Genomic DNA, 14,403 nt, shown 5'->3' on the forward strand with positions numbered 1-14,403 from the left:
CTCCATACATGTGGACCTACTGTAGTCCAAACTCATGGTTCAAATGCAGAGAATGATGTCAGGAGTTTTATTCCAGGTCAACAGAATTACACAGTTTGAACTGTCGGGACCAAGCTCCTGTTCTGTTGAGCCCTCCTCCCTGTGTCAGAGGATAGGAAACGTGTATGAATAAGGCATTACTCATGATCAGGGAGATTTATATTATTTTATAATATAGAAAGGAGACAAGAGGAACACAGATAACACACACAGAGAAGCAGTGACAGCTGGAGCTGCATTTTCTGACTTAAGGGCTCCTTCCCCCTCCCGCTGTCACAGCTAAAAGCCTCTTCTGAGCACTACCTTGGGCATAGAGAACAACCAATGCTTCAAAAAATGTGAAGAGAAACCAGGATTATAATCAGTAACAGGCAAAATACCCTCAGTCTAAGCACTTTGGCTTCCAATTGTATTTTCACTAGTTGCTTCTGGTCAGGTGTGTACAGATTATAGATCCACCCTCCCAAATATCCCCAACGTGGCTAATCCAAAGAAAAAATACAGCAAAACAGGTAATGCTGGTTTGTTAAAGGAAAAAAAGAACAGCAAGAAAGCAAACCCATTTTTGAAAGACTGATTTCCTAGTAATAAAAGAACAAACAGGCATTTCATCAACTGTTCCTTTTTATTATGAGAGGCACAGAGTTCTTGCTTTCCCCCCAGATAAGTATACAGAACATGTGTCTGTTTCCTGTGCCAATTCGTTCTCTTGCTGCTGTTTTCTTTTATAAATCATGTTTAAACAGAAAAGAAATATCATTCCATATTTGTATCCTTTACAAAAATTGTTCACGTCATAGAATTTCTACTTCTAACATTATAAGAAATAACTAATTAAACACCACAGGGAAGACAAATTTCGGAGTTGCTATTTGTAATGTCTTTGCGTTTTAAAGCTTTCGTCCCTCAGTTTTCCCTTCATTTATTACTCAGCTCTCACCTGCATGTGGGCAAACAACCATGACTAGTGTTAGATACCATTGACAATATTTCTTTAGGGGAGTCAGTGGCAAGTTGCCCAAGCTACAGTGGATGACTCCTCACACATGTGCATATGGGCAACACTAATTACACTTGGTGGGTTTTAACAAGAAAAAAAAAAAACATCATGGAACTGGGGGAGAGAGGAGGAGTATGTTGGTGGGTGCCAGGGCCCTGAAAGGAGGAGGTAAAGGTGGATGTGAGCGATATGCAGTATAGATATGAACATAATATTAAAAGAGTAAAAATTTTCAATCAAAGGCTTGCCTTAGTATTTACAATTAATACAATCTACCATGGTATTTATAGTCATGGTATTTATAATTAATACCATAAAACATGAGATGGTGGATTTTGAGTTACCTGCCTGATTGAAAAAAAAAACTCTTGAATCCATGGAGAAAACAATATTTTTTCATAATTCTAGTTATAAATTTACAAAGCTCATTGACCTGCTACTATGATGTAACTGCCTGACCAGCCTACTAGGATTTGCCCTCATACATTCACTTAAAATTAAGAATGTTGGCAAAATGTACCCACAAAATTCTTAGCAAATTTTTCAGTTGTATGAGTCTTTGAACTTTAATCTTGAATAAAATAAGAGAAAATGAAACAAGTTAGATATTATTTTGATTTACAGTGTTGCTTTATTACCTTGTATTTCAGTCCCAAACTAAAATATTGAAAACACTGGAGACAAATAGTACTTAAATCTCCACTCAAATCGACTAGATGTTAGTTTCTTCCCTAATTCTGCCCTCTATCCTTCCTTCCAGTATTCCTCTCAGTTTGTTAATTAGGTTACAAGAAAGTCAACCTCAGCTGAAGAAAATACCTTAGTAAAATTCCAAGCTCAGCAGTGGGGAGACATTAGGACACAATTCACTTATTCTTTTCATCACTGACGTTGTGTCCATTTTATTTTCAATCAATAGAAAAACATCTATTTTCTAAGCTATCTACACTCATTCTCTCTTTCTCCATTGTTCTCACACGTTGTTATCTAGGCAAACTGGCTGAATTATTTTCAATAAAATCTGTTTGCAAAATCAAAACATCAGAATTACCTGCTTGTGTTGAATTTGACTGTGCAAATGGCACAGCTTGAGAATAATATAACAGACGAAAATATGTTAACGAACAACTTGGAAATGACAAAGAATGTAAATCCATGTTCTCTGACAGATGTACAGACTTCCTCGGTTCTCAAATCTCCAGCACAGGCACACAGCAGCTGCTAGAGCCACTGAAGCAGCAAAGAAAATGCAGCTAGGTGTGCAATGCTCATCTTTGCCTCATGGAAGCCTATTCCTGTTTCCCCTGGATCATGAGGTACACGTAACATACCCATAGCCATCCACAATAATCTTCTTGATTCCATATAAAACAGTTTTTCATCTGGAGAATTATATTCTTAAAGATCCAAGTTGAAAATTTATACAAATTTATTCACAAACGTTTGTTATATAATATTGTCATGTATAGAGAGACAGGGAGAAGGAAATAGGAAAACAGGGAAAGAGAAAGGAGTATTTTAATTAGGGCCATGTTATATAACATCATGACCAAAGGCAACTAGGGGAAGAAAGGGTTTATTTCACCAGTAGCTCTCGGGTCACATTCCATCATTGAGGGAAGCCAGGGCAGAAATTCAAGGCAGGAACCTAGAGGCAAAATCTGAAAAAGAAGCTAAAAAGGAGTGTTGCTTGCTGTCTACTCATGGCTCACTCAGCCTCCCTTCTTATACAACTTGAAAACATCAGCCTAAGGATGGCATTGCCCACAGTGACTGGACCTCCCCACATCAATCATTAACCCAGAAAATGGCTGACAGTCTTGCCTATCAGCCAGTCTTATGGAACATTTTCTCAAGTGAGAGTTTCTCTTGCCAAATAATTATAGATTGCGTCAGTTGACAAAAGCCTAGCCAACACAGAGAAAGAGGAAGAGAGACAGCGACAGAACATGCACTGCTTAGACAGATTTATAATATAGTTATTTATTTAGGTATGGATATTGATAAATGATATGTATATACTGTGGCCACCCACAGGCAAATGAGCTTGAGATACAGGTTGAAGATCAATTTAATCACCATAGATTTCAAAAATCTTGATAATGTGACTACTTGGCTATCTGAATTTCAGGAGAATAAGCTCAGTGTTTGTTTAACTAATTTAGAGTAGGAGCAAAAGAACTAAAAATATTTCTGTACTTGTGTTCACATTTCACTACTCAACTGATGCCATATTTGAAAGTTATCTTTGCCCCCCCCCCCAGGTAACAGAACTCCTTCTGTGCCATAGCACTGGGTGTGTTGGTGTGAAGCCCTTTGTTCTCTATAGACGCTGTTGTGACCAGTGACTTTCTAAGCTGGAAGTGCAAATAGAAATTACAATATTTTCTCCCTACAGCCACAAATCTAATCTTGTCCTCACCTCGGGACAATACAGTCTTCATAAGACAAATCTAAAAAGAGTTATAGGCTCATGAATGGATTTCCTTTGGGGAACAAGAAAAGGTGCCAAGTTCTCTTTCCCACTTAACACAGCCAAGCTCTCATGGATGAATGTTCGTGATATCAGTTTTAAATTTATTTTAGTGGTAGTTTGATTAATTTGTCATAACAAAGTTAAGGTATCAAAAGCTCAATAGACATTCTGTAGTTTCATAAATAAGTCAGTTCAAATTATAGTTAGGAATACATAAAAATCTTGATCCTGTCACAGATTTACAACCTGCATTAAGGAAAAAAAATATCAAGTGTTCTAGGGAGTGCTCCCAAACCATGTTGAAGTCTAGACATGACTCTTCGGACTCTGGCAGAGGGAAGTTGTCATATTCCCACAGCAGGATCTGTGATCTTGGAGGAATCTGTGAGTATACCTCAGCCAACCTTTAACTTAAGACAGTTTCTGGCAGAAAGTTAATTTTCACAGGTCCCTGAGGAAGTCCCACAAACCAGACTTACAGTACCTTGAGTTTGAGAGAAGAGAAGCAATATACACTAGGTCAGAGCCTACAAGAAAATTAAAATTTCTGTTAAAAATATTTTTGCAGTAATCAATGCAATGGCTGAAGATAAACATTAATTTCCTGCTTACTGACAGTAAATAAATGAGAGATTGTTTTCTCCACTTACTGGCAGGTACTGGACTGCAAAGTCAAATGAGACATCGCTACTTTTCTAAAGGGGCCTATAAACTCATCGAGGAGACAGGTATTCAATTATTCATGGGAAGCTGAAGAAGAAAAAAAAATTAATAAAAGAAATGTAGGGCCCTTCATCCTTGAAAGATGGAGAGAGGCAAGAATCAAAATCACCATTGCTTTCAGATATGTAACTCAGGCATGTATAAGAAAGAGCTCATTCCATGATAGTGCAGTTGAATATAAATGTATAAGAGAGAATATAGTTCATTCATAGAATGTCAGAGGTTTTATTTTTGAGTCATTTCATCATCAATTTGGCAAGTACTTATTCATTTTGCATACCACTTTATAACTCTGAATGATAAAAATATAATTCCTATCCTGAAAGAGTTTACAATATAATAGAGGACACAGCTAAAAAACTGTCTTTTAGTGTGAGAAAGACAGATCAGGACGGGAATCTAAGGAGGAGCTCTCAGTCTGAGTCTATAGGGTCGATGAAAGAAGTGGTATTAACATGATGTCTGTGAATAACAGACTCTTTCCCAAAGGTAGAGAAGGAGGACTGTGTGCATTGGAGAGAATGGCTTGCAAACATCTTCCAATCAGTGGAAAAGTGTGGTACCCATGACCCCTGAATTATTTCAGTGTGTCTAAGACAAAAGGTGGAAGCTGAAGATGGGTTCTTATATCATGTGAGAATATTCTGGGAGGCCAATTGTATGTCCACTTTTCTGGTCACGGGGAGAAAGCTATTTAGAGCTCAGGGGAGATTAGGTTAATAGTCACACAATGTTTTAGGAAGAAAAGATCATAGGAGTGTTGACAGTTTATGTTCCTAGATCTAAAAGTTTCTAAAATCCAGTGTATTAGTTATTTATTCCCTGAATTTTGCAGTTCCTCTTAATCTTAATCAAGAATCCTAAAAAGATACTTCATCAATTCACTACAGCTCTCTATCTTTTCCTGTAATTTTATATCATATTGTGTAAACTTGTTATATGTATGTGTGTGTTTGTGTATAATCTCACATATATGAAAGTGTATATATATATATGTATGTACATGTATATATTATTTTTCTCTCAACTAAAGTATCAATTCAGAAGAACAGTCATTTGCATCCTTGTGTTCCAGGGCATGTTTAATAGGTGGCAAATGAGAGACTTCTAGCCCCCACTGGATGATTAAGGACTTCTTGCCAACTTGCAGAACTGTGAGTCAGAATGGATTGTTCTTTTCACTGGCTTGTGGTTATGTCAAGGTACTGTGCATACATCATTTGCTTCCACATGAACAGACACGTTATATTCCTTTCTTTAAGACCCCTGAGTTCTAGTTTACATGAGGCTCCATCCTTTCAAAGTTTTAACACTGAAGCAATCACTTTAAAGTTAGAAGTCTGTATTCATACAATTTTGCTCTGATTAGCTCTTTCAGTTATAGCTTTTACTTCTATAATGAGAAAATAGAAATTCTAATTTTTCAGAATTATTTGAAGGTTAAAATGAAAAAACATACAAAAGTGCAAATATGAACTCTGCTCACTAACTTATGTATGGACATTATTTCGTACGTTTTGGTTTCTTGTTCATAGGGATGACTTCAAAGCACAAAGGAATGATAAGGTTGGGCAGAAACTGGAATTCCCCTCTTCCTGTACTTGTTGAAGGAAGAAAGCAGGAAAGGTTGGTGTTTTCATATTCACACACATCTTACAGAGTTTCGATTCCTATTTAAAGAATCAAATTTTTCTGAGGACCAAGTCTGTGAGAGTCCCTGAATTAGATTCTCTAGTTAAAGAAGAAAAAAAAAAAGCCCTCAGAAGAATGAACACAGTTAGGAACCAAATGATTTGAAACACAAATCAGGAAATATAACCTGACGCACACCCATGTGCTTTTGGGGGTGTTCAGATAGACTGCTTGAAATTGACTGTCAGAGAAACGAGAGCTGTGTATATGTAAGAGGGTCATTGTCTTCCCAGGTTCCTGTCACAACCAATTCACCAGCCCATTCCTCCTACTTAGACAAACGCAAGCAGTTTTCTGCAGTCATTTCCTGTACCCCTGGGACATGAAATCTGAAGCCATCTATAAATACCTTCACCATCAGTACAAAAATAATACAAGGCTGAAATGGGAGTACAGGTGTAAGTTGACGGGAACTCAGTAAAGGAGGCATTGGCAGTGGGCTTCCCACTTCCTCCCACAAGTACAATTCTTCCCCAGGCCCTCACTGCCACAGCTCAGCTGCACACCCCCAGCTCACAAGGCCTATTGGACATTTACTTATCAAGGTCATAGAAACTCCAGTAAGGGACCCTGCATCCTGTGACTTTTCCTTTGTAAATCACCACTTTTCACAAGTGTTTCACTTTCAAATAAATGTAGTTAGGGGAATTGAGACTGCAAATATCTTTCTCTACTATTTTCTTACAAGGATAAACTGTTTTTCATCAAATATTTTCTAATCTATGCAGAAGTATTCAAACCGAACATTGGATACACATGTGCATGTCACAGAATCTCCCACTTTAGTGATTCAAAGTCTTAAGCTCACTTGCTTTTGTAGTTGGTTTCTATTGCTTGCTCCAAGAATTTAAGACAGACAAACAATAATTTAAACTGGGAATTTTGGCAGACCTATAACATATACAAAAATAAATATAGCTTTAATATTTCTTCAGGTCAAAGGTGGAAGTGAGTCATACCATGTGGTTCCTGCTAGAATTTCAACTGTGACTTTTAAATAAATTATGACTGTATGTTGACGCTCTAATCAGTAATGTGAAGATATTTGGTGTGAGGGCCTTTGGGAGATAATAAAATCTGAGTGAGGTCATGAGGGTGGCCTCATAGTATAGTGACATCATGAGAAGAGGCAACAAAGTTTTTCCTCCATCTTCTAGTCAAGTAAGAGCACAGACATAGCAACTGTGTGACAGCCAGAACAAGCCTTCATTAGAACACAACCCTGACCTCAGCTTGTAATCAGAACTATAAAGAGCAAACGTCTATTGTTTAAGCCATTCAATCTATGGTATTTTTTTATTGCTTACTGAAAAAGGATACTTTCAAATTTCTTTATGTATGAAAGATTGACCTTTCTTTAATCAAGTATTTTTCTGATATATGTAGAAGCATTAAAACTGTACACTTAAAATTTGGAAATCCAACCCAGAACTCTTTGGTAGAGTCACCTCCTTGGCAGAATTCTGATAATGTATATCACATTTTATGTTGCTATCCAGTTTGTATGAACAAATGTGTTTTCAGTGCATCATGAAGCAACAAATAGGAAAATTTCTTGTACTGCCTTTTGGACACCAGGGCTTCACTTATGAGTGGTCTTGAGCCAGTTGTAGGACTGTGGGACAGGACACAATGGGATTTCACCGAAAAAAAAAATGATGCTAGAATTTTCACATTTCCTGAACAAATCCAGGAATTTCTTTCTCTTTTTCCCATCCACTGCCTTCATGATAACTTTTAAGCAAAACAGAAGATAGTAAAATAAACCTGTGACTAGTAATTGATGTCTCTATAGGATCCATGTAGCTCCGAGAGCTCTGCGGGTTTTCTGCGGCTTTTCTCTAAAAAATTACATACCGTTAATCTGTACATTCCGCCTTCCCTTGAATTAGTGTTGTGGTCAATGATGGTTGGGTATAAAGGGTGATCGATTAGTCTACTCTTGCATATGAATAAGGCTGAGTGATACTTGAATCAAGGAATCTAGGGGCATGTCAAGCGTATACCATTATGTGTACTCTCTGTTATACCACCAATCTTACACTCTCTTATTGTTGGTAAGAGGGTGCTTTCATGCTTGGAGACCCACTCTGGTCCACAATAACAGAACTGAATGGGTAATTTGTGCTCAATGAGTGGAACGAAAATACTAGCTCTCACCTTGAGGAGATGTCTCTACTTTGTCTATGATGAAATGGGAAAGTTCGAAAGTATGTTAGAGACAGGAGAGCTGTATGTAGTTTGGTAGTTTAATCTGCCTCTCCTGCTTCATCTTTGGAACTGGTTCTGACCCCAAAGTTATAGAAAAAATTTAATTAACAGAAAATATTTCATGTTCAAATAAAATATTGAATTGCAGATGATGTGTTACTCTGAACAGAACTCCAAGCTGTATAAAACAGAAATTCATGGCCTCATAGGGAGCAATCAAGCAATTCTTTATTGTAGTGAATAATTTTTGTCATCTCTCAATGATCAATAAATATAGATGAATCAATCAGTATAATTAACAAGTCTTATCTAAGGGGTATGCATAGGATCCTACATTAAGTGATCAGAGACACAAATCATCTATACTAATAAACCAAACACTTTACTCTTGAATGGATGTAAATCAATTTCAGGCTTGAAACCACCCAGACCATGTGGCATTCATTACAAAGCAACTGACTTAGAAGTCGTGTAGAAGAAGATCACAAACTAATTCATTTTGTAAATTAAAAAGCCTTTTATGCCGTTTCTAGAAAACTTATTTTAGATATTTTATGTTCTTTAAATTTTTATCGTAAATTCTACAGATCAAAGCTGTCTATATGTATATTGATAATGGCACGAGAGGAAATATAGCCCTGAAAGAGGTTAGAAGTGCAGTTTATTGGTAGAGTCTTTTCTTCGCATATGTAAGGACCTAAGTTCAGTCTACATAATTGCAAAAATAAATAAATAAACAGCAAGCAAACAGAAACAAATCCAAAGAGAAAAAAAAGAAAATTCTTGAAAATTGATTAGTTAATTTGGGGGTTTAGAAAAGGATATACATAACACAGTCAAAATAACTGATAAATAGCATATTTTAGATCATAGTTATTGTTCCCAATTACCTGACATTTGAACCTGGAATATCTAGGGCAGGTGTGTAGCCACCCAAAACATATGAGCAAGAAAGAAACTGGAGGAGTGAATTCTGCATTGGTTCTTGTGTATTTAGAAACAAAAACCAAAGAAAACCAACAAACAACAACAAAAAAATCTGCTTCCTCTGCAAACTCCTACTGAGGAGCAATGAAAGAGTGAATAACAAAAATAACATGATTGAGGCACACTTGCAGGTCATTCAGCATAAGAAATAGGACATGAGCTCATAAATTGTTTATGGAAGATTATTACATATATAATACACATACACTTCTAATCCCCTTTCCATGTAGTAGCATTTTATTCCTTTCTGAGATAGTGGTGTTTGTTCAGTGTATTCAGTTTCTTACTTGACTTCCTTTTTCAGTGTGCTTCAGTAATTCTTGGTCTCTTTGTTGTTTTAATAGCTTATTTTCCTGCACCCAGTATCTAGTGTATGTATTCTTTCTCTTTCTCTTTCCATTCAATCTCAATTGCATTTTAATATTACTTTTGCTTCTCTCTCTCTCTCTCTCTCTCTCTCTCTCTCTTTCTCTCTCTCTCCCTTCCATCATTTTTTCCCTCTGAATAAACCAAGACTAGCCTTGAGCTTACTATGTAGCCAAAGCTGCTCTCATCCAAGTGTTGGGATTACCATGGTAATTATTAAAATACTAGAAGTATTATAAATTAATATTTTTAATGTAGAGTATCTCATACAGGCAACCTCCCAGATACTTAATTTTCTATACTTTTCTTTCTAGTTATTTCATGTGTTTATTTTATATAGAGAAAAAAATAGAAACCTGCAGTTGTGTTTATCCCATATGAATTTGTCTTTATCAATCACTAACGCTGAGTTGAGTTTAAATTTTAATGTAAAAATACAAACTCTGACATAACAGTAGAATGATTAGATTTCCTGGGTACGTTTCAACCACATTTTTCTTTTGATACACGAAGAATGCTTTTACATCTATAGTAGAATGTGGATATTTTCAATATCACATGTGATAGGAATTATGACAAATACTGTCAAAACATTGTAGAAGTCACTCTATGTTAGAGATAATTTTATCACCTTTTTTACTTAAAATGTTGAGAACTACATGCTGAGACAAAATTTATAAAAACATACTTGGAATGCTGGGAACTAGAGGCTCTATCTTTTGTTACTAAAATATACGACAAAGACTGAATGTCTGGAGAACTGAAATCCATTATGGTACCCCTGCCATGCATAATATGTTCCTATGTTGCCTATATTTGTACAATATGCCCTTGGCCAGGCGTGATAATGAATGATAAAACATTACACCAGTTGGTGGCAATGCTGTTTTCACAGTAATGGTCACTTAAAACCACAGGGCCATGCTGATTTTCCCCTTATAAACCCTAACTGCTTTGAATTTCTAACTTGTACTACAAGTTATTTCTGGCTTAGAAGTGAAGCCAGATTTTCTGTAACCCCCAAGTATTCTCCATGTTATCTTTAAGCCCTTTTCATTACCAAAAGCAAACTAAATGTGAAATAATAAATAACAGGGTTATGTGGCCTGAAAAGGCAAATTCTGAAGACCACAGGAAACCATGTCAAACACTGCCTTGCCTCATCAAGAAATTATAGATCCATGCAGTGGGGAAGCCAGTCTGCATGCTGGTATTCAGATGTCTTTCATCTGGCACTCTGTTGCAGAGCTTATTACCTAATGGCAGAATATGTGATGTTTAGCGAAAACTTCCCTGAACACCAGTTTTTATCCAAGGAAAATCAGAAAGCCTTCCAAGACAAACAATTGATAAAGTTTAACTGTCTAAAATAATTTCATGTGTAGAATAGACAACCAGGATACATGAATACATCTGGAGTTTGGAAACTGAGCATCTGTACTCATTGACTGGACGTTGTGCTTAAGATCCTTCACCTCATCTCAGATTTCATTTCCTCTGAGAAACTTTCCCAAATCACTCTCCAATTTGAATTAATATTTATATTTCACTTTATCAACTTTGAAAACAGCTTTATCAATATCTCCACACACCCCAAATGTTTTTCATTGATTAGTATGATATTCTCATTAGATTCCACTTCAACTTTTTAAGCTCATTGGATACCACCTATGTGCTAGCCAATATTGGTGGATATCAGGTAGTAAATTTTGCAAAAGTGATTTCAACTGTGTATCCCCACTGTATATTTTGTACAGGGAATGATGCTTGGTAAACACTGAAATACAGAGAAATGAGTACGGACATTCAGTTCCCACATAATAAAAGAACTCCAGCATTTAGGCAGTGGCCAGCAACTAATTTTGTCTACCTTTGTGAAATTTGCCCAACCCTCTTTAAAGGATGGCAGTGGTATACTGGTATCTTGAACTGATACATGTACAAACCCAGTGTCAATATTTAAATAAGTACGTCAATTAAGAGAGTAGATAATGATAACAGGAAGAATGGCAGGAACGACAACCTTGAATCCATTGTCCTAGGACATGGAGGCTGTTCTGTGTGCTCACTATCAACTTATTTAATGTTTTTAAACATCCAAAGTTTTCACCATTATTGTCCCCTTTTACAAGATGAAAAGCTATGTTAACACTGTTGTTTATTGCTTAGGTGGCCCATTTCCTTAATTTTTTTTTTTTGTCTCAAGTTGCCTGTCTTTAATGCAGACCAGTTTTGGAGAGTAATACTATTTTATTTCTATGAGAGCTCTCATTAGTTCATTGAAAACTTCAGCCCTTTATAATGTTTTGTTCTGGAACTCAGGTCCAATATCTTCTGCATAAAGCATAGTCCAGTCCCATGAATTGACTGAGATGTGGAAACATGATATAATTCTGGAAACATCTTGTTTGAGGATTGCTAGAAAGCAAGTCATTCCTTATAAAGAGTGTGGTCTCAGAAACAAGTGTTCCATTTTATGTCAATGCAGTAGTAAATAAGCATAGGACGACACAGCCGTGATTACTTTGTCACCAACACACTATGTAGGGAATGCTTTCAATTAGAATCCATGGTCCTCACTCTCCTTAAATATCCATGTAAATCATGTTACTTTCAGTTCTGATTAGTTGTCATTGGAAGTATCCTAAATGACACAAACATGAATCATTCAAGACACAAGTGACTTTTCCAAAATGACATATATATTAAGGACAGGTTTCAGACAGCCCACACTGTTAATGGTTTCCTATATTTCTTCTCTGCCACAGTCAGGAAAAGTTCTGTATGTGTCTTCTGAAAGTGCGGTTTCACTTACAATGAAATGGTTGTGTTCTTTTTATAGGTTCTGTTTCTCTATCTGTTACTGAGAGGCTGCCAATTTCCCCCAGTGTTGAGACTCCTGGCTCTGATGGGTCCTGGCCTATGATTACTACTAATCCTTCCTTTCTTCAGTGGCTTTGATCATCTTATTAAATTCCTGGTTAATGATAGTCAGGTTATTTCCATTCAGATGCTTCTCTTGGAATCTCTAGAACTCACTCATCTGTGTTCTCTTTGTATACTCCCAAGATCTGTGTGGATTCAGCAACTCAGACTCCTAAGAAATCTGTCCAATTAGCTTTATTCTCTACCAAGATGTTGTGGTTTGAACTACTATTGTCCTTTGTCATAGTCCTTAGTGTATTTGATTCCTGGATATTTCTTCTCTTGTCAACAAAGCCTTAAAGATCTTATGTGGTAAAATGGAGATAGAGCTTTGCTAAGACAATACATTTATTGTGGTTGAAGGTAAATCATGTGTATCACAAAGAAACAAGTCTTCACATGACTAAAAATTATAGTTGACATCTAAAAAGTGAAGTTGATGCCTTGAAAAAAAGATTAATCTAAACTTCACTATCAGGAAGAAGAAGAAAAAAGAAGAAGAAGAGATGAAAAGAAGGAGAAAGAAAAATTCCTCCATCAGATGAGAATGTTGTCCTACAACAGTTAATGTTTTCCTTCTGCCTTGCCTCTTAGCTTTGCTAAAGGTTTGTTATGACTTCTTTTAAGGTTCAGAGTTTTTATTGTAATGAATTTGAAACATGGAGATGCAAATAGTTAGTGTATTGGATTGCCTCAAGGACATTGTGAAGTTATCATGGCAGATGAATCGAATGATGGTTCTTAAGCAAATAATCAGCAAAATAATCTAATGTTTATATAGTTCTGCCAAGAGTTACATCTTTTATGATTTCAAAAGAGAAACTTAGTGCCTGGAAACCTTGATAAATGCATGTTGACATCCCAGAAAAGACTGGCCATGCAATTACTTCCAGACCGTTTCAGCTGAACCAGGACATGAAAAGCATATGGTTGAAATGCCCCCTGGTTCATAAGGCCTTTGCTGTTTCTAAAATATGTGAAATCAATATACTTTTCAAGTTGTCTTGGGGAGTTTCTTTTCCACCAGGAAGTATGAATGGGTAGAATTAGCCTGTTAGGAGTCAATTCAGATATGATGTATCATTTTACTTACATAATCATTATTTACTCGCCTACTTGGTCATAAATCATGCATTTATCAAAAATTACCTTTATAATAGACTCCATTAGCTAAAAGATAAGCAAAAATAAACGAAAGAGGTAATTTTAAAGGAATGTTCAATATAGTAGACTTCAGTGGAGAAAAAGGTTTAGACCTTGTGCACAGTGAATAACAGTTTTCCTGATCAAACCTGGAAGATTCGTATAGCAGCAAAGAAGATAAGCTATTCCTACCCACCCCACAACACCATGCAGGGTAGCGTGACATGTAGACAAAGACATAAAGAAATCCTATGCCTTCAACATGAAGACAGTTGGCAAACACTACAGAATTAAAGGGAGGTGAGGCTTTGGTGATACTTAGGAGTCACAAAAGGTAGAAAAAGTATGTGAGTCTGGGATGATAAATGGTGTGGGACAGAAATAGAATAACAAGTACCTAGTGAGATTTCTCTAAATGTCAGTTGAAGCTCCTTCTCTTGTTATCACTATGACGAAATAATGAGATGATATTTGTGCAATGGTAACGTACAGGCATGCACTAATGTTAGCTAATTATTTTCTTTCTATTACAGTTAGAGTTTCAAAAAGGAATAAGGGCAAGGAAGAGAAGAATGTGAAGATTTCTTGAGTCAACTTCACGTTTTCAGTTAGTGTACTACTCACTTGTATCTTAATACATTCCAAAGATAAAATCATATTATTTATGCAAAAAGAAACAGCTACAGAATAAGTACAAGGCCAGTAAAGTCAGCTTAGGAAGCCCTTTCTTATAATTAAAAAATATACACTACTAAATAAGAAGGTGATCCCAAAGAAAAACATATAGCTATCCTCCTGATTATGGGAAGTAGACAAGATTGCCGGGCAAAAAAATGGGATC

Source organism: Alexandromys fortis, unplaced genomic scaffold, assembly GCF_014885135.2.
Source record: "Alexandromys fortis isolate MF-2015 unplaced genomic scaffold, M_Fortis_MF-2015_v1.1 scaffold_0, whole genome shotgun sequence".
Lineage (NCBI taxonomy): Eukaryota > Metazoa > Chordata > Mammalia > Rodentia > Cricetidae > Alexandromys > Alexandromys fortis.